Below are 23,671 nucleotides of genomic sequence, written 5' to 3'. Positions count from 1 at the left end.
TATTTTTTCCACATCCATTCTTTGTTCCCTTGCATCTTTTGGATAAAAGGAGAGGTTATCATACCCAGGTGGCTGGCGGGTCTACTTTTTTCTGTAACAAGCATAGTCACTCATAGGAGTCCAAGGTTCTCCCGTCCCGTCTGTTTTTTTTCTGAGGTAGAAAAAATGATCTGATTGCAATGTTGGGTAGATACATAAACAAAGTATAATCAGATATAATTTTGTAATAGGGAGGAGAAGTTGGATGAGAGAGAAGGGAAGTCTTCACATCTGCTACCGCACGAATCCCAGCGACCGCTAAGGTCCCACAGAGTTGGCCTTCTCTGGGTCCCATCGACTAAACAATGTTGTTTGGCGGGCCCCAGGGGAAGAGCCTTCTCTGTGGTGGCCCCGACCCTCTGGAACCAACTCCCCCCAGAGATTAGAACTGCCCCCACCCTCCCTGTAAACTACTCAAGACTCACTTATACCGCCAGGCATGGGGGAGTTGAGACACCTTTCCCCCAGGCTTTTTTTAATGCTTTGTTTTATGTTTGGTATGAATGTGCTGGTTTTTGGTTTTTTAAATAATGATAGGGCTTTATATGTTTTTTAATATTAGACTTATTCCACTGCTATATTGTTTTTATTACTGTTGTGAGCTGCCCAGAGTCTTCGGAGAGGGGCGGCATACAAATCTAATAAATAAATAAATCTGCTGCAGGCCTTTTTAATGAAGAAGAAAGAAAAAAATAGGGCATGATTCACCACCAGTGATCTCATCTTCCCTGATTTGAAATTCTGAGTGGAATTCTGTCTCAGTCCTTTCCCTTCACTCTGTTTTGATTTCCTTTTGTTTCACAAACAGAGTAAAGTTTAAGAAAAAATAATTATTCAGTACAGCAAATATGCCCCGCTGAATGATGCATCTGAACTCTTCAAGCATTCACTTCTCTATTTACAGCAAGATAAAATAAAGTTCAGGAGCAGCTGTACCAATGATGTTGGTTATGTAATCTGGCACATATGTGTCATGTTTGGGAGAATGGGTAGGCTTTTTAATAAAAGTTGTTTCTCTTTTAGAAGCAATGCAGAGAGACTCCAAAATTATTCACATGGAAATTTGGAATGAAATATGACATTTGAATGCCTCACTCTTATGACTGCATAATAAACCAAATTACACCAAACACATTAGGGTCTGTGAAGTGAGACACAAGCATATAGGCATTCTGCTCCAATTGACTTTTTAAGTTGGACACCATACAATCCAAATGAAAGAATGAAAGAATGAAAGAATGAAAGAATGAAAGAATGAAAGAATGAAAGAATGAAAGAATGAAAGAATGAAAGAATGAGAGAATGAGAGAATGAGAGAATGAGAGAATGAGAGAATGAGAGAATGAGAGAATGAAAGAATGAAAGAATGAAAGAAAGAAAGAAAGAAAGAAAGAAAGAAAGAAAGAAAGAAAGAAAGAATAGTAAATGCCAATATTTGGCAAAAATCTAATTGCAAAGACTGGGATTAAACAGAACACAGAGGAAGGTTTATCTAATTTATGACTGGCAAATAATAATAACCATTAGCCTGAAGCAAATAATAATGTTTAGCCTAAATTAATCCACTGCAGGTAGCAACCCTCTTGCCTGAAAACTATGGGTCACAATTCACTACGTTCATGTAGTCTGAGTAGAAAGATACTTTTCAACTTTCCAGCCTAGAGCAGAAAAAGGCTAACTATCAGTAGCCTTTGCTACTGGTTCGGAACTGTGAAGGCACTAGCTTGCTTGCTTTGCTTGAGCGTGGTGCTTCTGCGCATGCACAGAACTTTCTGCACATGCACAGTTCATCTCTGAGGACATCTGGGCAGATGGGTGGAATCTACTGGTTTTCCCAAGCCAGGGTGAACCAGTAGCAACCCATCACTGGTAACTATCCTAAAGCCCCATCAGCCAGTTTCTGTGCCAAGAGAGAACAAAATCCTGTCTCTGCACTTCTAGTCCAGCACCTTAAAAAGATGTGCTGTCAACTGGGAAATATCAAGAAATGTATATTGAATATTTGAAACTAATACTAAAATATGTCATGATTGTATTAGATCATGTTGTGCAGGTCCTAGAGAAAGTCTGTTATATAGTTGGCAGAAAGTTGGCAGAAAGTTGTTCTATGTTATATAAAGCAAAATTGAATTTCTGTATATTCATTGCATTTGATGCAGGTAGATAATGTTCTAAAGTTGATATTTAATATTTGACTCTTTTCCTATGGCCAAACAATTGAATCCTACTAACCTAGTCAGAATTATTAATTGAGAATTCTGAGAAACAAGTTGAGTACACCTGTCCATTCCAGGGGAGAAAGAAAGAATGAAATACAGAGCTGCTCCTTGTTTGTCACATTGTTGAACATTGAGACTTTATAGCAAAGCGATAAAATCCTAACGGCAGAGTACTGAATTGTAATAATTAAATGTATTGTATGTTATTATCCTCCTAAATTGCTATCTATATTTGTTGTGGGTCTTCCAATATACCATGTTACATTGTCATACAGTACTATCTAGGCAATCCACTCCATTCTTCCAAGTTAGGTTTTCAAAGCAGTTGTCACCATCTGCTCTGAATGCCCTACCGCTCCCCTTTTTTGGCAATATCATACATTGTGCAGAGATTCTGTTCTCTGGTGAACAGGATATATAAATAAGTAGTCATTCTTAACACAGAACATGTTAAGCAGAAGCTCAGTTCTATAACAAATTAAAAATATCATATATTTTTAACCAACAAATCAACTCACTCCAAGGAGAAATGACCAGGATGAAATTTATTCTACTTCGGACACATTACGTAAGGAACTCATTATCTGGAGAGGCTGTGAGGCTGAGAAAGGTGAAAGGAAAGAGAAAACAATAGCCAGAAAAACGGTTGATGGACTCAGTTACAATGGTGATGACTGCAGCATTTTAGGAGCCCTGGTGGCACAGGGATTATAAAGCAGTGTTGCAGGCTAACTCTGTCCACAGTTTGGAGTTTCATCCTGATGGAACTCATAATTGATGCCAGCCTATATTATATATTATTTAACAAAATACCAGTGTAGCAGAATACTTCTTACAACCATGTATACTTTTTAAAACCATGTGCACCTTTTACAAACTTCAAACTTGGCAGCTTCAAGACTTGTGGACTTCAATTGTCAGAATTCCTCCACCAGTCATGCTAGTTCAGAAATTAGAGTTGAAGTCCACAAGCCTTAAACTTGTCAGGTTTGAATACCCTTGCACTCCTAACCTCTAACACAGGGGTCTTGCAGCTTTAAGACTTGTGGTCTTTAACTCCCAGAATTCCTCCACCAATTATTCTAGTTCAGAAATGGGAGTTGAAGTCCACAAGCCTTAAACCTGTCTGGTTTGAAGACCCTTGCACTCCTAACCTCTAACTTAGGAGTCTTCCATCTTGCAGCTTTAAGACTTGTGGACTTCAACTCCCAGAATCCCTCCACCAGTCATGCCAGACTCAGCCCTCCTCCTGATTCTCTCCCCACCCATACCCACCCATTCTGCTCTAGCTGGACTTAGAGCTGGCATCGCTCTGCAACTGCATGACAGTTCCAGCCTCTGAAGACATAGCTGCCACGAGTGGGAAGCTGGACCCAGCTGAGGAAGATTTGAAGAAGGCTATGCACCTGGGATCAGCTGGAGTATTAGTTCGACTAGCTTTCCACCAGGTTCTTTTCTTTTAAAGAGAAAGAGAGAGAAAAGGGGGTGGGTGAATAACCAGCTTCTCTAGAGAAAGAAATGTGTATCTCCCATCAATTGCAGTATAATTCTGTCTTTCTGTCTTTAGACTGCAATTGATGGGAGATGCACATTTCTTTCTCTAGAGAAGCTTGTTATTTGCCTGTTCCCTTTTTTCTCTCTTGCTCTATATTAAAAGAAAAGAATCAGGTGGAATGCTAGCCACCCTAATTTGAACTTGCACCCCAGCCGATCCCAGGTGCATAGCCTTTCTCAGATCTTCCTTACTTTGCAAGTAGAGCAATGGAAAAAACCCTGCAAAGACTTAGGGCTTGGAAAACATTCTTCTTTGCAGAGAGCAACAGTGAAAGAGCTTGCAAGTGGGTAAAAGCTGGGAACATTGTTAGCACCTGGTTAGGGCTCAAAGAAACTTACTAAGAGCAAGTTAGAGTAATGAAACAAATCCTGCAAAGACTTAGGGCTTGAAAACATTCTTCACAGAGAGTAACAATGGAAGAACTTGGATAATTAATAGCACCTGGTTAGGGCTGAAAAGAAATATCTGGAGCAAGTAAAGCAATGAAAAAAACCTACAAAGACAGAGTTTGGAATAAATTCTTGGCAGAGATTAACAATGAAAGAGATTGCAAGCCATTAAATGCTGGGAACATAATTAACATCTGGTTAGGGCTGGAAAGAAACATTTGGAGTTAACAGAGAATAGAAAAAAAAATCAAAGTTAGGGTTTGGAATGCATTCTTGGCAGAGATTAACAATGAAAGAGCTTGCAAGTGGTAAGAGCTGGGAACATTGTTAGCACCTGGTTAGGGCTAGAAAGAAACTTACTCAGAATAAGTTAGAGTAATGAAACAAACCCTGCAAAGACTTAGAGCTTGAAAACATTCTTCACAGAGAGAATCAATGAAAGAGCCTGCAAGGTAACAGCTGGGAAGATCGTTAGCAGCTAGTTAGGGCTGGTGGGGGGGAAGCTACATTTAGTATATAACATGCACCCTAATTATCACCCTAATTTAGGGAGGAAAAAGGTATGTCTTATATACTGAAAAATACGGTAAGTCCCAGTCACTGATATATATTTTATGTCTATCTATGTGGTCAGTAGGAGTCAAAAACAAATGCATGATACATAATCAACGAAATACATAAAAGAGAATTGGAAAGGTCTTTCTTTAATATGAATGGAATTGGAATTCCAGTCATTGTCTACGGAGAGCAAAAGTTTAGTTTTTTTCTCAGGGGATTTTTTTCCCCCTCATTCCAAAGTAAAAAGAAAAAGAAAAAGAAACATATTTATCATGGTAGATAAATGTGTTCACCAGGGACACAATTTTAAATATTATCACTGAATCATTTAAAAGAAAAATTATATCTAGAAGGATAAGTTGGTGAGTAATGAAGCAAATCATGCAAGCAATACACAATTATGATTCATGCCTAGAGCTTAGCAAAATAACTTTGGGGCAGAAAACATGATGCACAGCTAAGTTAACTGTGGATTTTGGTCATTCAATAAACTTTAATGATCACATTTGCATTGAACAACAATAACAAAATCTTGCTGAAACTAAAACAAGAGATGGGAGGGGTAGAATGCTGAAATCTGGGAACAAAAAAGAAACAGGATTTAGCAATCTTAATCATATTGCATTTGGTTCCTTTTATTTTACACAAGCATTAATTGAACAATAAATAATACATTCTTCTCTGTTTTGATAAAATAATTTATTTATTTTTATCAAAGAACACCTGGAAATGTAAAAATAAAACATTTGATACTTAACTGATCACATTTCTTCTATAAATACATATTTTAAAATGCTGTTTAATGCTTAAACGCTTATAGAAACTTTTTTTCAGAATGTACCTATCTGTGATAGGCAAGTACAGTTAAACTAAGACACTGTGCCATATTTAATGAGCTATAATTAAAACAAAGCTTGTACATAAAAATATTAGAAAAGAAAAAAAGTAAATTAAACTAACATTCTCTGATGAAACACCCATTTTATTAAACCTAATCCAACCATGGAATTATTTTTATGGTTCTCTTTCAAACTCCTTAAAATATTTTCCTCTAACCAAATCTTGTAATAATCTAACACTGCCATTTGTTGTGAATGATCCTTGTACATCTCAAGCCATGCCTGATTCTGAGGAATATGAGCCAGGCCCCTCAGACTATCCTGGGCCACGGAGGCTGTCAGAGGAAGCTGAGGCCGAGAGTGAGGCAGACAGTGATTTGGGAGAGACAGAGGAGGGTGATGTTATAATGGGAGACTGGTCTCTGTCAGATAGTCAGGAAGATTTATCAAGAGATGATTCTTGGATTAATCCACGCTATAGAAGGATGGCAAAAAGGTGATAGGAAACCCAGAGTAAAAGGTATTAATCCACAGTAGTAGCTCTTTGGTGTGTGATGTCATTTCCATGTAAAGAAGAGTGGCTGGGGAAAGGGAGTTGAGGTCTAACAGTGTTGTGACAAAGAAAGGCTGAGAACTTTTGGCATTCCTGAACAAAAAATGCTAAGATCCTGGGCTTTGTCTTTCTGAGATGTTCTGAAACTGCATCTGTGCATTTGTAAGAAGCTGGCGGTGACCCTTTGATTTAAGCTTTGATTTATTAGCCTTGTAATCTAGAAATTTGCAGAGGATTGGAATGTTGGCACCCTTCCCAGAGTCTAATTTGAAACTGAGATAGAACTGTGTTATGGTCTTGCTACTGGACTTTGCTTTGCAAAATATTCATATGTTATGCTTGTGTGAAACAATAAAGAGAGTTTTATTTCAAAGAAGTGGGTTTTTGAGCCTTGGAAAATTACTGGACACCAAGATCAGAACACCTTTGATAAACTTTTCAATTATAAAACTAATCTGAAGCCTAATTTACAAAACTACATTCAAGAACAAAGCATTAAAGAACAAAGCCGCCCCAAGTCTTCGGAGAGGGGCAGCATACAAATCTAATAAATTATTATCATTATTAATTAATTAATTTATTATTATTTTTTCCTTTCAACATCTTTCAGTGCAAATTTGGTGTTCTGTGGTAGAGCTCCATTTTTGTTACCCCATTGCATTCCCTCCATCCAGGCATTAGCCCACCCCTGGTTCGGACTTACCTGGCTGCCAGTTTGCTTCCTCATGAGCTGTGGACATGCATACCTGTGTAGTGCTAAAAACATAGTGTTAAAAAAACCAGAAGCAAAAAACAAGATGGTGACCCATATGGTGCCACCGAGAGAGCCATTTCAGACATGTGTGCAGTGGGCCATCACTGCTGGTGGGGGGGGAGAAGATTCCCACTATAAATTCTATAGAACAGGTCCGAATCTGCAGGAACCGGCCTCTGCAGTAATGACGCATGGAGTCACATGGTCATGTGATAAATCCTTTCCTCAAAGAAACTGTTACCAGTCCATGGATCTAACGAAGGATCCCCTCACTGAGGGCTTTGATCAACCAAGATATAAACAAAGTGGGTATTTTCATAGTTCTGACAGTACATTACTTCAGTTATCCACAAAATATTATCTCAATCCCCTCAAGTGGACTTGTTCTCAAGCCCCTCAAGTAGATAAATCCAATGGGGTTTTTTTGGTTTTTGTGTGTCTTTTTCCTGAGAAGGGAACAAATCTTAAACATCTTAAACATTTTATGGATAGCTTTTGGTAGATATAATAAATGCAGAGAAATATTAGCTTTTTCCTCTCTTTATCAGTATAATTTAGTTCTGAAAATGAGCTCTTATTTGTGTTCAGCCAAACTCTCTTCATCTTCCTTCAATCACATTGTAGTCTATTCTGGCATTTCATCTCCTCAGGAAATCAGTGCAAATCATTGCAGTCTGATTCAGGGCCCTAATATTGATAGACAATGGTACAGAGTCCAGAACTCCCAAGTATGTTTCTCATAGAGAAGCACAGATTTATCTTGACCTGAAGCTTGGCGTAATGTTTTGTCCATTTCAGAAAATATCACTTTACTAATGAACTTCCAGTGCTTTTACAACAGCTAATATTAGATTTAAACAATACTCATGGTGCTTTGCTAGAAATTGTGTTGCATGTTCATATTTCTGTCATGTTTTCCCCGAGACAATTTATTTATTTTATTTATTATTTATTTTATTTATTATTTAGATTTGTATGCCGCCCCTCTCCGCGGACTCGGGGCGGCAAGTTCCTCACTCTGTAATGGAATTTATTACAAGAATTCTACATATTCTTACTGAGTCTAGCAAAATGTTATAAAGAAGCTCTTCACAGACTGGAGGAAAAATGAGAACCACTTACACAAATTACAACTGAAGTAATATTTTGAAGGGCAAAGTTGCAAAAAGGGGGGGAAAGCATTATAAAAACAAATATTCATAGGTTTTATAAACTTTGGGTAAGATTCTTTTCATATCTCCTACTTCCTTTTGACTTGCTGTCCCTGCGTCCTTCAAAATAATCCTAAAATTTTGCTTACTGTTGGTATATTTTTGGCTTGAAAATTTGCATAAGAGGTCATTTGCTGAGATCAGCTATTTCTAATTCAATGTCAGTCCAGGTGATTGCTGAGAAAGCACTGGGACTGAGAGATTCTTCTTGACATGCTGAGATATTTTAATTGGCCAAGGTCACACACTACTCAACCTCCATTCTCCTTAGCCTCTGGAAATGTCTCTTTCAATCGTGAAGATGTGCACACTAGTTATCTCCCATTCTCTTGATTTTCATCATTAATTTGGCATGATAATTTAGAAACATAGAAACATAGAAGACTGACAGTAGAAAAAGACCTCATGGTCCATCTAGTCTGCCCTTATACTATTTCCTGAATTTTATCTTACAATGGATATATGTTTATCCCAGGCATGTTTAAATTCAGTTACTGTGGATTTACCAATCACGTCTGCTGGAAGTTTGTTCCAAGGACCTACTACTCTTTCAGTAAAATAATATTTTTTCATGTTGCCTTTGATCTTTCCCCCAACTAACTTCAGATTGTGTCCCCTTGTTTTTGTGTTCACTTTCCTATTAAAAACACTTCCCTCCTGAACCTTATTTAACCCTTTAACATATTTAAATGTTTCAATCATGTCCCCCCTTTTCCTTCTGTCCTCCAGACTATACAGATTGAGTTCATTAAGTCTTTCCTGATACGTTTTATGCTTAAGACCTTCCACCATTCTTGTAGCCCATCTTTGGACCCGTTCAATTTTGTCAATATCTTTTTGTAGGTGAGGTCTCCAGAACAGAACACAGTATTCCAAATGTGGTCTCACCAGCGCTCTATATTAGGGGATCACAATCTCCCTCTTCCTGCTTGTTATACCTCTAGCTATGCAGCCAAGCATCCTACTTGCTTTTCCTACTGCCCGATCACACTGCTCACCCATTTTGAGACTGTCATAAATCACTACCCCTAAATCCTTCTCTTCTGAAGTTTTTGCTAATACAGAACTGCCAATGCAATACTCAGATTGAGGATTCCTTTTCCCCAAGTGCATTTCTCATATTGTCTTAGTTTCAAAAATGTTTGGATCTAATATATACCTAAGTCAAGACAGGTGAAGAGGTTTTGTTATGTCTTTTTTATTCGCACAGCATATTTTTGAATAAGGCCACAACTAGAATTGACTTCCATTTAATGAGATATTAATTTAATTAGATACTTACAAGACTAAACTGCACAAAACTCTGAGCTCATTCCATATCATTTCTTTTTATTCATTTTCAATCTGTTACAGTTTTTGAGAATCACTTTTATTTTATGAAACTATTGATTTTTTAAAAAAGAAAAAAATATTTGCATTTTTAAGCTAATGGACAAAATAAATTTAAAATACAGCCCCAGATTAAATTAATGTCCAACAAGTGACCAACCAAATGTTCTTGTTTATTCATAAGAAGAATGTAAAAATGACTGAGGTGATTCTACTGGAATCAGGCTTTGATGCTAAGAAGTTGATTTCTTCTAACAGTAAAGACTCCATTTAAACAGTCTCATTTCATTCATGCTCAAGTTCTGATAACAACATGGTCATGTCAATATTGATTTCTTGGCAACAATATACAATTAGCTTTCCATCAAAGTTTTTTCCCCCTGCCTAATGTATATCACTATGACTTCCTGATGTTTTGCAAATGTCCTTAGCTTTTTCAGGAAAAGTAGTTAGATAATGTCATGTACTATGATAATAATTTAGGTACTATAGCTTAAAATTATTTTTTTTCATCTGTGAATTATAAGATATTGTAATGACATAGTCTATAAATTGATTGCTTATCAGATAAAGATATATTTCCTTTTGTCTGCCATGAAACATTATTTTACCTTTTTTCCCCTATGAACATTTGTTCCCTATAACAAAAATATATTTTTCATGAACTCCAATTTCTACCTCTGAAATAATATGGTAATTGGAACATTTCTTCCATTTGAGTGTTTTTATTCATTTTTCAATGTACTTGTCAACTTTTCATCCAGTTTTCATGGAAAACTGACATTGTCTTCCCTTCAAGGGTCTACTTCTGAAATAACCTCAGGAGAAATGCTACTTGTGAAATCAAACTCTTTATGGCTCTCTTGTCCCTCTGGCAAATTCTCTTCCAGAATACTACATTCATTTTCACTAAACTGGTCTCAAATAATCCTCTGCACTTGCCTCATGAATCTTTTGGTTTTACTGAAGTTCTTTTGTAGGTAAGCATGTATTAAACCAAACTATCCCCAGAAGAAGATAAATAGTGCACAGTAATATAACTACATTAATTTCTGCATGAGACTAGACCCAATTATTCAGGGTATTGATTCATATGAGAGTTGATGCAGATACCCCAAAACTGTGATGGATTTTCCATCCCTACAGGTAGCCATGCTGAAGTGGATTGGGACAATTAACCATGGCCAACTCACCACAGCCAATTCACTACAGGACAACTTGCCATGGGACAATTCAACAATTCAATTTAAGTATTTTAAACAATTTTGTCATTTTTAGAAATAATTTTGTCATTTTGACAAAAACATTTTTTGTCATTCACATTTCATTTTGTCCCCCCTTTTGAATCCTTTCTTTAATGATTCTATACCACAACTTCTTTGCTATTAAGGTAACTCTTGTACCACAAAAATTGTTCTGCAATGAGTTGACCATTGCAAGTTGTCCCATGGTGAATTGGCTTCAGCAAGTTGGCCATGGCAAGTTGGCTGGATGAGTTGACCATGGCAAGTTGGCTGGATGAGTTGATCATGGCAAGTTGGCTGTGATGAGTTGTCCTAGACCCATACTGAAGGCCAGCTGCCTTCAAGAAATCAGTTGTCCGAGCAATAATTATGAATGGAGCTTAAGAAGAGCACTCACATAATGAGTATGGCAGAGGGGTTTTTTTTTTTTTGAAAGTATGTTGTATATGTGTATATTGTACTGATTGGCTAAACAGGATTCAAAAGTTGAAGTATGAGCATATAAGAATGTTTTTAAAAACCTTGGCAAATAATTTGAGTTGGTGGCATGTGTCACCTGGGAATCAAGTTTTGGCATCTGTTTCAGAATGCTGTATATCCTTAGTAATTAAAATTGGTGGGAGAAATTGAGGTTCAACTGTTTGATCCTTCATAAGATTAGAACTTACTTCCATGAGAGTTATGGGGAGGAGTGTAATGGCAAATGACATGTGTCATTACACAAATGATATATTTGTAGTAGCTGGACTTGATGTAATTTATATAATATGTCCTTTGTACAATACCTTTATAACTTCACAACTGTAATTGGCAAAAAAAACGGCAAAAAGAATCCAAACCGCACATACGAACTTAATAAACAATCTCTCACCGCCAACCCACACTCAGTAAAAGACCTTGGAATACTAATATCGAATGACCTAAGTGCTAAAGCCCACTGCAACAATATCGCCAAAAAAGCTTCTAGAGTTGTTAACCTGATCCTACGCAGCTTCTGCTCAGGCAATCTCACACTACTCACAAGAGCCTACAGAACTTTTGCCAGACCCATCCTAGACTACTGCTCATCTGTCTGGAACCCATACCACATCTCAGACATCAACCACCCTTGAAAATGTCCAAAGATATTTCACCAGAAGAGCCCTTCACTCCTCCACTCGAAACAGAATATCCTACGAAAATAAACTAACAATCCTGGGCCTAGAAAGCCTAGAAGTACGGCACCTAAAACACGATTTGAGTATTGCCCACAAGATCATATGCTGCAACATCCTACCGGTCAATGACTACTTCAGCTTCAACCGCAACAACACAAGAGCACGCAACAGATTCAAACTTAATATGAACCGCTCCAACCTTGACTGTAAAAAATATGATTTCATCAATCGAGTTATCGAAGCATGGAACTCATTACTGGACTCAATTGTGTCAACCCCTAACCCCCAACATTTCTCCCTTAGACTCTCCACGATTGACCTCTCCAGGTTCCTAAGAGGCCAGTAAGGGGCGTACATAAGTGCACTGGTGTGCCTTTCGTCCCCTGTCCAATTGTCTTTCCTTTCTCTCACTTATCATATATATTCTCTTTCTTTCATATATCTTCTCCTCTAAGTTCACTTTTACCCTTATATATATTACTACATGTCTATTTTTCTTCCTATGTATTTGTGTATCGGATAAATAAATAAATAAATAAATAAATAAATAAATAAATAAATAAATAAATAAATAAATAAATAAATAAATAAATAAATAAATAAATAAATAAATAAATAAATAAATAAATAAATAAATAAATAAATAAATAAATAAATACATACATACATAAATAAATACATACATACATACATAAATAAATAAATAAATAAATAAATAAATAAATAAATAATTTTGAGCACATGAAGGCTAGCAACAGATGCCAATGTCTAACACTTTTTGAGTTACCTTTATTTAACTTTACAAGTGTAGTTATCCAATGATTAAAAAGGGGAAAAGAGAAACCTTCCTTCATAAACTGTTCTTGCCCAGTGTATTGATTTCCTTGACTGGTTTTTGTGTCTGATAACAAACAACTCCAAGGAAATCTCTGCATATTAATAAGAATTAGCAGTAACTAATGAGAAAATAAATATCGAAGTAATCACAAACAGTTCAATGAAGGTGTCCACACAATGTGCATCCACCAGAAAAAGAGGTCAAAGCATTTTAGCGATAATAAGAAACATTACTGAAATTAGATGTGTAAATATCATAAAGTCCTTATTTAAATTAATGGTGTGACTGCACCAGAGATATTGTATGCAGTTCTGGTTGCTACATCTCAAAAGGGATATAGTTTCTGTGTGCTTTCAAATATCAAGCAATGATAAAAAGGGCTGATAAATAATACACAAGTACTTGCTTCTCAGTTCATTCTGGCAAATCAAGCTGTAAATGGGAAGATAGTTAATGTGCTCTTATCACACTAATTTCTTCAAATTAAAAAAGAAAAAAATAAATGAATAAGTTATTCCTCAGAATATTAATTTATATTTATCTTGAATATAAAAGGTATCCCTTACTCCTTACTTATTGCAAGTGCAATAAGAAAACCCCAGGGATTTGATTATCAGGAGATAATCTGTCTGAAAATTAAAAGGATTTGATTCTATTATATGCTTAAGAAAGCTTTTGGGGCTTGATTATATCTTGCTAAGTTTACCCCCATTGGGTCTAATTGCTTTTCTCTGGAAACAAGACTACATTAATTGAATTAGAGCTTGATCTATCTACCATTGGCTCTTATAAACATACACTTTCTCTTTCCACTTAATTAATATAATCTTGGCAGTATTCCTGAATTCAGTGAATTCATTGAATGAGCCAAAGTTTTTTTATTTCTATTTTCCAGTTGACTAATAATATATCAGAAGAGAGAACTCATCGGTGTAGAAAAGAGAACAATTGGTCTCAGAAGCCAAAAACAGATCTTCACCAGTTCTAACTCTCCACCCTTTGGATCATTTTTGCAACAATAATGACATCTCCCTTGCTGCTTAATGGGTTCTTCAAGAAAGAATTGGAATCCAATGATGCACATCACACATGACAGTATTTCCTCCCTAAACCAGTTCTCTTAGATTGTCACCAGAGGTTTTAGGGAATGAAATATTAGTCTTGAAAGGATATAATGCCTTGTTGGAGGTCACTTTCTCCTATCCTTTCAGCAGAAAAGGGAAAATGTCCATCACTGCTCAAATAATATTTGTAGGAGGAGAAAAATTTGCCCCCAAGGGTATACATATCTTTAGCTCAATTCTCTTGTTCTTTTATATTTCCATATGATCACTCAAATATTTCCATCAGTGCTCGAAACACAGAGTTCCAGAGGTTTGAGAACACATTGTTGCTATAAATATGTTCCTTTGGTATCATTATTTTTTTATTATTATCTGAAAACTATATTTCTCTATTTTTGCACAGTTGTCTTGGGTAATGTTCTAAAATGTTTGTGGAGACGTATGATAAAAACCAACACAATACATTATTTTACAATCAGCAGAAACAAGAATTGCAAAGAAAAGAGGGCTCTGGAAGCCACAAACATAAGCCACAGGCAATCCATAGGTTATCCTTTATTCAAACAGATTTTTACATTTACATGGGAAGAAGTTTCTAACCCAGAGGGAAGAATGGATTGTCTATAAATTGCCCAATACCAGTGAGTTTGTTTGTAATGAAAAATTACTTATCTAACTAAACATTAACTATTCAAACTACTGAGATGTCATTGGAGGTAAGCCGATTCGTTGACATGATAAAAGACTGATGTGCATAACATTGGCAGGTATACTGCGCAGAGTGCAAAATCCTACTGTGCTTATGCAGTAAAGTGGTTTGATGCCAACTGTCAGCCAATCATCTGTCACTATGGAGGTCTTGAGGATGGATAAACAAATTAGTTATAACTACCTGAATTATAACATTTTCCATTCATATTCATAACCTAACCTTCTAAATAATGTGTACTGTATGTTAATAAAGCTGCATACCCAGATGGAGACTATCATTATAAGGATATCACACACACTTGGACATATGTCCAAACATCTGTTTTGTGAGAAGTTAATGAACTCCTCCTAAATTTGTTTTCTAATAATTTTCCCATTCTATCCACATAAATGCCTTTGAGCTCTTCCTTGCATTCACTCAGGAACTTATTTTTCATACTGCACTTGTTTCCTGAATTATATTTAACTATTCCTAAATGTAGGCAGGGTAATATAAAAACAGAGTTTAGTTTAAAACCCTGCTGTTCTGTTCGGGTCGTATGTGACCCGAAACCAAGTTTGAGTCCCCTGTATAAAACATTTTCCCTGCATATCTGAAACTTGAAATTTCATGACTTTTCATCATTTCAGGAGTTCTCTCTATGAGATTTTTTTTTTTTTTGGGGGGGGGGGGGGGGGGCTTAGTTTTTGCTGGGCAAAAAAAGTCACAAATCTTCTGTTCCCGGGTCACCCTGACCCGGACTGAAAACTCTTCATTTGCAGTGCTTATGGTTGGTATTTTTGAAAGCTTTTTTCACTTGGAAAGTAGTCTGAACATTTCTGCACACAATGATATGGAAATTGAAATGAAAAAAGTAATTCTTATTGGTTTATTTTGCTGATATAATGCATGCCCCCCCCCGTTTTTGTGAAAGTTTTTTCAATTTATGGATAGTTTTGCTTGCAAAATGCATTCTATTTTACTGAAGTTGGTGTGGGATTGGTAGCATGAACATTTCTAAATATAAGAAAAATATAAAGGAACTGAAAAAAATGATTCTTACTGGTTTTTTAACATCAGAAATAAGCCCCCCCCCCCCTCGGCTGCTTGCAACCATTTTCACTTATTATTTTTTATGCTCCAAATCCGAAATATTTTTTAAAATCTTAGGCATTCATTTACTCAATTTAACAATGCTGATCATCAAAAAAATATTTGTGGGGGTGGGGGAAAACATTTTTTTCTGGGCAAAAAAAAAGTCACGTTTAGTCTGTTCGGGTCATATAGACCCGGACCAAAATTATTTTTTTTAGGTACTTGAATTTGGTCTTTTTGAAAACTTTTTCAACTGGAAAACTAGTTTTAACATTTATGAACATAATGATATGAAATTTGAACTGGAAAAATTGAGACTTATATTTCTATTTTGATCAAAAAGCCCCTCCCCCCATCCTTTCTGAATTTCGTGTCAATTTATATTTTTTAAGGCTACAAATCCCTAAGGAATTTTCCCCCAAAAGGTTTGATATACTAAATTGAACAATCCTGAATATAAGAAAAATATAAATGAACTGAAAAAAATGGTTCTTATTGGTTTATTTTTGCCACAAAAGGGCCACTTTTTATACATATTTGGCTAGAAATATTTGGAATATCCTTTTGAAAATCAACCACATTGTAGCCAGAGAACTAATTTTATGAAATAAATCCATTTTACTAAAAAAAAGTATGTAAGTTTGAAATTAACAGCATAATTTTTATATAAATTGAAATAACTTTATGTGCAAAATAAACCAATATGCATCAATTTTTCCAGTTCAATTTTCATATCATTATGTTCAGAAATGTTCAAGCTACAAATCCCACACCAACTTTAGCAAAATAGAACACATTCTGCTAGCAAAACTATGCATAAAGTGAAGACTATTTCACAGAAATGGGGGGGCATGCATTATATCAGCAAAATAAACCAATAAGATTTACTTTTCTCATTTCAATTTTCATATCATTGTGTGCAGAAATGTTCAAGCTACCAATCCCACACCAACTTTAGTAAAATAGAATGGATTTTGCAAGCAAAACTATCCATAAATTGAAAAAACTTTCACAAAAATGGGGGGGCACACTTATGTGCAAAATAAACCAATAAGGATTAATTCTTTCAGTTCAATTTTCATTCCATTGTGTGCAGAAATGTTCAAACTTGTTTCCAGGTGAAAAAAGCTTTCAAAAAGACCAAATGTAAGTACCTAAAATGATCAATTTGCAGTCCAGGTCAAATAGACCCGGGAACATAAGATTAGGGAGTTTTTTCGAACAGAACAGCAGGGTTAAGTATAAATTAATACTTGGCTATTTCACAGTGCTTTAGAGAGGGCTCTCTCTAAGCAATTTACAGAGTCAGAATATTGCCCCCAACAATCGGAGTCCCCATTTTACTGACATCAGAAGGCTGAGTTAACTTTGAGCTGGTGTGAATTGACTGTGGGATGTCTGGGAGCCAGCAGTCAGCAGAAGTAGACTGTAGTACTGCACTAAGTGACCATGTAATAATATGTATTACAGTCTTATTATTTTTTTCTATTGCATTTTTTCAATTAAATTAAGTACTTGTCATATGTTTCTGATAACATGTATAAATTATATATTTTTTTCTATTTTTGAAGGAACAAAAGCATTTTTTTAAAGAGGCTTTCACCAATCAGCTTTCCCTTGAGGAGAGAAGATCAAATTTAAGATGCTGCAAATTATGAACTAGGTTTACCAGAATGTTAAAATGTAGTTCCTAATAACATTTGGCAAAAATTGTTAAAACTCTATTTTCTTTCAGAGAGATTATTAAGCTTGCAATGTTGGGCAGGTTGTTCCCAGGTAAATTGGGAAAAAGTACTTTTAGCTATACAAGATTCTGCCACTGTATACTTAGTACCTTTTGTCTGGACCACCTTTAGCTAAATAAATCACAGCATGTACAATACAGTATGGATGATAGATTACTATTATGAATGACTTTAATCATGCAGACCTATATACCTAGATAGGATTTTATATTCTGTTTTTATTTACTCTGGAATTAAATGAAAATTATTTTAATACAATTATTCTCCGCTGAATCTGAGTGGTGTGGTGGCATAGATGTGGAGCTCTCATTTCACCCTCAGGAAACTGTCAGTTTAATCCTAGGCAGGGGCAGATATTTCTGTCTCTAGGCACAATGAGTAATTGTCTGCTGCAAACTCCACATAGGCATCAGGAAGGGCATCTGGCCAGTAAATGCTTAGCTCCAACCAATTACCCTGACCCCCCTCCTTAAGCAAAGTATTGCACAGTCATTAAAAGAAAAACAAAGTCTTCTGAGTCTATCACAGTTTGCTTTCATCAACATAGCATAATACCTAAATTTAATTTGAAAAGGAGAATATGAAATATAGTACATTTCATATTTAAAAATTCTAGCTTGTTTAATTCCTTTTTCTTAGACCTTCAAAGTCTACAAATTTAAGATGTTTCCATAATGTTAATTTGGAAATATTACACTTTCCATATATAAAACCAATCTGCAAGCCCATTTCTTATAGGAAAATGGGAAAAGAAATGTCATTTTCATATATTGTGAATGCTCTTTCAAAGGACTATTTCTGAAATAGTCCTTTGAAAGAGCAACGTTTTGGAAAATACATGGACATTTTAATATTAATATTTTGCCTGATGTCTATGCATAGGTGAAATTATAGTTGACAAATTTCCATCACAAACAGGTTTCATACGAGAGCTATATATTAATTTGTTGATAGGTAAAGGAGTTTCTGTGGATTTTGCTCCATTGCCAATTACAAGGGGCAGTGCTCACTTCTGTTTTAAAGACCATTGACCTAGTTGTCTGAAGATGTTTCTATAGTCATGTGGCCACATGACATCCCAGAGCGCTGTTATCTTCCCACCAAAGTGGTACATATTCATCTACTGACATTTGCATGCTTTCTAACTGTTAGATTGGCATTGGCTAGGGCAAGGACATGAGCTCATCCCATTGCATAATGCTTAGTCTTGAACCCGAACTATCAACTTTCCAACCAATAAGTCCAGAATCTTAACTAATGAGACATCATGCTTCAGATTTGCTAATGTGAATTTCTTGTTACAGAATTTAAAGAAAATTAAGAAGCACAAGTAAGTGTGCTCTTATTCCATAAAAGTTTTTAAAAACTACATTATTAGCTTAAACCAAACAAGGAATCAAATTAACCAATTAAGGACTAAAGCTATGCTTGATTTAAGTTAAAGCGCCCTGGTGGAGCAGTGGTTAAAATGCAGTACTGCAGGCTACGTCTGCTGTCTTCCAGATGCCAGCAGTTCAGCAGTTCAGTTCTCACTGGCTCAAGATTGACTCAGCCTTCCATCCTCCTGAAGTTGGTAACATGAGGCCTCAGATGAGGCCTCAGATTTTTTGCCTAAATTTCATTGTTCCCTTTCTATATTGGCAGTTATGACAGAGAGGCAGCATAAACTTTCAATCAGTACTGTTTTTCAAACTTGGCAACTTTAAGACTTGTGGAGTTCAACTTCATGATGTCAGAGGAATTCTGGGAGTTGAAGTCCAGACATCTTAAGATTGTCAAACTTTAAACTCTCTTATTTAGCACAAAGAATTGCATGCTACTCAGGTTCCATTGTGGTTGATTACTTTACAATAAAGGTAAAGCAAATAACATTAAAAAAAATAAATGGCAGTAATGAATGTTTATTGAAAAAGCATTGAAATTGAAAAAAAAAATTACCCTAGGATCTCATCTAGAGAAAAGAAGCTAGTCTTGAGAAAAGAAGGACAGGGCTGACATGATAGGCGTATTTCAGTATTTCAGGAGCACCACAAAGAAGAGGAGTTCAACTTATTTTCCAAAATGACTTCCATCAGATGTCAAGAAACAATGGATGAAAACTAATCAAGAAAAGAAGCAACCTGAAAGTAAGAAGAAAGTTCCTAACAGTGAGGACAATTAACCATTCAAACAGTTTGCCTTCAGACATTGTGAATCCAGAAGTTTTGAATCCTCACTGGAGATCTTTAAGATGAGACTGGATAGACACTTGTTTCAAGTTGTATAGGGCAGGGATGAAATGCTCCTGGTTCACTCATGCCTGTCGATCGTCAGAGAACCATTTGCAAAGGGAGCACAAGTTTCCACCCAGTTGCCTGGACGCTGCCATTTGGGTTATTTTACCCTCTGCACATGCACAGAACACTTTGTACATGCACAGAGGGTAAAAGAATGCAAATGGCAGTGTCTGGGCAGGTGAGTGGAGCCTTATGCTTCCTTTGCAAATGGCTCTCCAATGACCAACAGGCATGAGTGAACTGGGAGCATGTCACCCCGGTATAGGGTTTCTGGTTTGACCAGGGGATGGGACTGGAAGACTCCCAAGGTCCAAGGTCTTTTTTGCTTGAATGATTGATCTCTTGCATGGCAACTGAAGCCATTATTCTATGCATTTAAGGGCTTCCTGCTTTACCTGTCTATTGAACTTTTGTTTGTTTCTTTAAATAAAAGGAAAACTGGAATACCGCAAAAATAAAATAAAAAGCTTTTTTCTGATGCCTCTGGACCTCATAAGCAAGAAAGTTGGCAGATAGCAGTGGAGTAAATTGGTGCTTTGTTGCTGGTTATATTTCTCTTTCCAGCCATTGTGTGAGTAAGTAACTGTCCCCTGCAGCCATTTTGCAAAAGTAACTACAATTCTAAATTTGCCCATCAGCAATTTCAGGGTTGCACACTTTTCTATTTTTAATAGCAATTAATCCTAATGACATTTTTAAAAATACATAAATTTGGTTGAAATAGTTCAGAATGAAGGAATTTATTTCAATTTTTAATTGTAATTCATTGTAACTGGAACTATTCCTTTTTTTTCCTATCGAATTAAGCAACTTCATATCTTTAAGAGGATTTTCAGTAGTGTTGCTCAAAACACTCATGATGTGCATCCATATTAGGAAGAAGGAGAAGAAGGAGTTATTACAACAATCAGAAAAAAATAACATAGAAACAGTGTGAAAAGATTTAAAGTTTTTATATAAAGCTCCATTTCTTATATTCTTTTCTCCAGTTTAGATTCACATGCCTGGTCAGATGTGAATATTGTAAAGTATCAAAGTTTGAGAATATTTAGTTCAGCCTGGCAAAACTGGCAGGGGAACAAAGTTCAAATTAAACATTTTAACTAAAATATCTGCATTTTGGAAAAGATGTGTAAAGCTCCTGGTTTGATTTCAAAATGTTAAGAAGCTGGCAAGGGATTTTGTAATTCTGCTTCACTCTTAAAGCAGTTCCAGGAATTAAAAGTAGCAGGATCTTAAAAACTTATGCATTTATTAGAATATAATGTTTTGTGAGCTAAATCTACTTAATCAGATGTATCTCATGAAGCAGGAGTAACACATATATCAGAACTATGTACAGTGATCCCCCGTTTATTGCGTCCCCAACCATTGTGAACAGGGTACTTCGCTATTTTTCAACCCGGAAGTCAAAATACCATCTACGCATGCGTGCCCGTTTTTTCTATGGGCACGCATGCGTAGATGGCAACCGGCTTCCCTGGGTCTTCCCCCTCTTGCTGGCGTCAGTGAGGAGTTTCCCCACCGCCCACGCAAACTCCTCGCTGCCGCCCGCCCTTCGCCCGCCCACGCGGTTCATTCTCGCCGCTTTCGAGCTGAGTCCTGAAGCGAATTCACTCCAGGACTCAGCTCGAAAGCGCGGAGAGCCAGCATGGACAAGCCGTTCGCTAGCGCTGGCTATCGGCGCTTTTGAGCTGAGTCCGGAAGAGAATTCGCTCCCGGACTCAGCTCGAAAGCGCCGATAGCCAGCGCGGAGGAGCCGTTCGCTAGCGCTGGCTATCGGCGCTTTTGAGCTGAGTCCGGAAGAGAATTCGTTCCCGGACTCAGCTCGAAAGCGCCGAGAGCCAGCGCGGAGGAGCCGAAGATTGGGGGCGGCGCGGCTATTTTAAAATGTCACCGCCGGCATGGGGGGATTGCCAGCACCCCCCGGACCCCCAAACCGGGTTTGGGGGGCTGCTAGGAAGCCCCCCATGCTGGCGGCAAACAGCCGCGCCGCCCCCAATCTTCGGTTCCTCGCTAGCGCTGTGGGAGTAAAAACACCATCTGCACATGCGCAGATGGTGTTTTTACTTCCGCAGCGCTACTTCGCGAAAACCCGCTCGTTGCGGGGGGTCCTGGAACGGAACCCTCGCAACGAGCGGGGGATCACTGTATATATGTGTTACTTCTTAAGGCTCGAACAGACCTTGATGATTCCACTGCAACAAGTTCAAACCCTGAAAATCCTTATACATAATACAAAATGATTAATAAAGACAATGTTTCTCATAAGCTAAAGATAATTACACTAAATACAGTGGTACCTTGGTTCTTGAATGCCTTGGTTTTTGTACATTTCGGATACCGAACAAAATTTTCTGCAAAAATTTGCTTCGGTATCCGAACAAAAATTCGGATACTGAACAGAAAATTTTGTTTACTATCCAAAATGTGCAACCAGGGCAGCTTTGCAAAGCAGCTGCCACAAGATCTGAGGGGACGGGTGAGAGGGAATGGGAGTCGGGATCTGACATGCCCCTCCTGGCCGCCCTCTTAACAGCCTCCCAGTCTCTACCGTCTAACTGCTCCAAGCTGCAGGAAGGGTAGGGCTGGCTGCAATACCGGCAGCTTCGGGGGGCTCCTTTCCTCAGCGGTTCAATTTGTTACCTCTAGGCAGCTGCACCAACTTTTTCTTTCCCAGTGGCGGCGGCTCCGGTGGCTTCCTTTCATCATGTGACGTTCCCGATGCTGCTGCTACTCCTCAAAGGGAAGCCGCCACCATCGCTGCCACTGGGAAAGAAAAAGTTGTTGCAGATGCCTGGAGGTAACAAACCAAACAGCTGAGGAAAGGAGCCCCCCGAAGCTGCCGGTATTGCAGCCAGCCTTACCCTTCCTGCAGCTTTGACCAGTTAGATGGTACAGACTGGGAGGTTGTTAAGAGGGCGGCCAGGAGGGGCGTGTCAGATCCCGACTCCCATTCCCTCTCACCACGTCCCCTCAGATCTTTATCCCATAGGAAAAAGAGGAAATAGATTTAATTTGTTCCCAGCAAGTCAATGGGCTAGAAACCAATTAAATCCATTTCCATTATTTCCTATGGGATAAATTAATTCAGTTCTCAACCAAATCGGTTCTCGACCACACTTCCGGAACGAATTGTGGTTGAGAACCGAAGTACCACTGTATATTAGAGGTATTCACACATTCAATGAGTCCCAAGCGTTGGCCTCTGGAGAACAGAATGTGTTTAAAAGGATTTCCACCCCATTTAAATCTAGTTTGTTGGGGTTGGACCAAATCAACAAGATTCATCTCCATAATTATTAGCTCCCATTAGGAAAACATCAGCCAGCCATGCATTTACTCAAGCCTCAAGAATAAAATCTAAATAACTTGTTTGTGGAGTGATTTACAAATAAACAAGAACTTATTAAGGGAATGGTCTGTAAAAGAGCAAACAAGAAAAAAAGTCTCCCTGTTAATAATACACGAAATACAGTTGTGTGTGACTTGATGTGCACCTCAATTTCATTTTCCCAGGTGATCTTTGCAAGACAGATGGCCTGTGATTATAGGAACCATGGGCAGATTGTATAATCATCTTTTAAAGCCATTTAAGCAAGCAACCAACAATTAATGGAATAAAGCTTTATCAGAATGTATATGAAAGATCGTCTTGATATGACAGCTAAATTAAATCCTCATATACTTTGACTTTATGCTGTCTAACCAGGTAGAGCCAATGAAAGAACCAGCACATTTTGTACTGTGTATCATGCAAAACATGCTTCTTTCTGTCAAGTCTTCCTGCTTGGCTCTGATGAGGTGTTTGTCGGAAAAACTGCTTTTCCAGAACTGTAGTTCAAGTGAGTTTTGTAAGGGTCTTGCTCTCTCATCACAGGCTCTGTCTATCCAGCCAGGAAACCACAGAGTGAATGCAGCTACGATTGTTTTCAAAGATATTTGCCGCCTCCTCCTACTTTTCCTCTCCTCAATCAGAGACATAAAAGCAAAAATGAAAGGAAGAAAATGCCTTCCACTTTCTGTTAGTAAAAGAAAATCACCAAGACAATTTATACCCAGCAGTTGGTAGCAAGTCTTCTGAGAGCTAGGTATAAGATTGCAAATCCAAGATA

The sequence above is a fragment of the Erythrolamprus reginae genome, chromosome 3 (assembly GCF_031021105.1).
Source record: "Erythrolamprus reginae isolate rEryReg1 chromosome 3, rEryReg1.hap1, whole genome shotgun sequence".
NCBI lineage: Eukaryota > Metazoa > Chordata > Lepidosauria > Squamata > Dipsadidae > Erythrolamprus > Erythrolamprus reginae.
Note: the sequence above shows the minus strand (reverse complement) of the source record.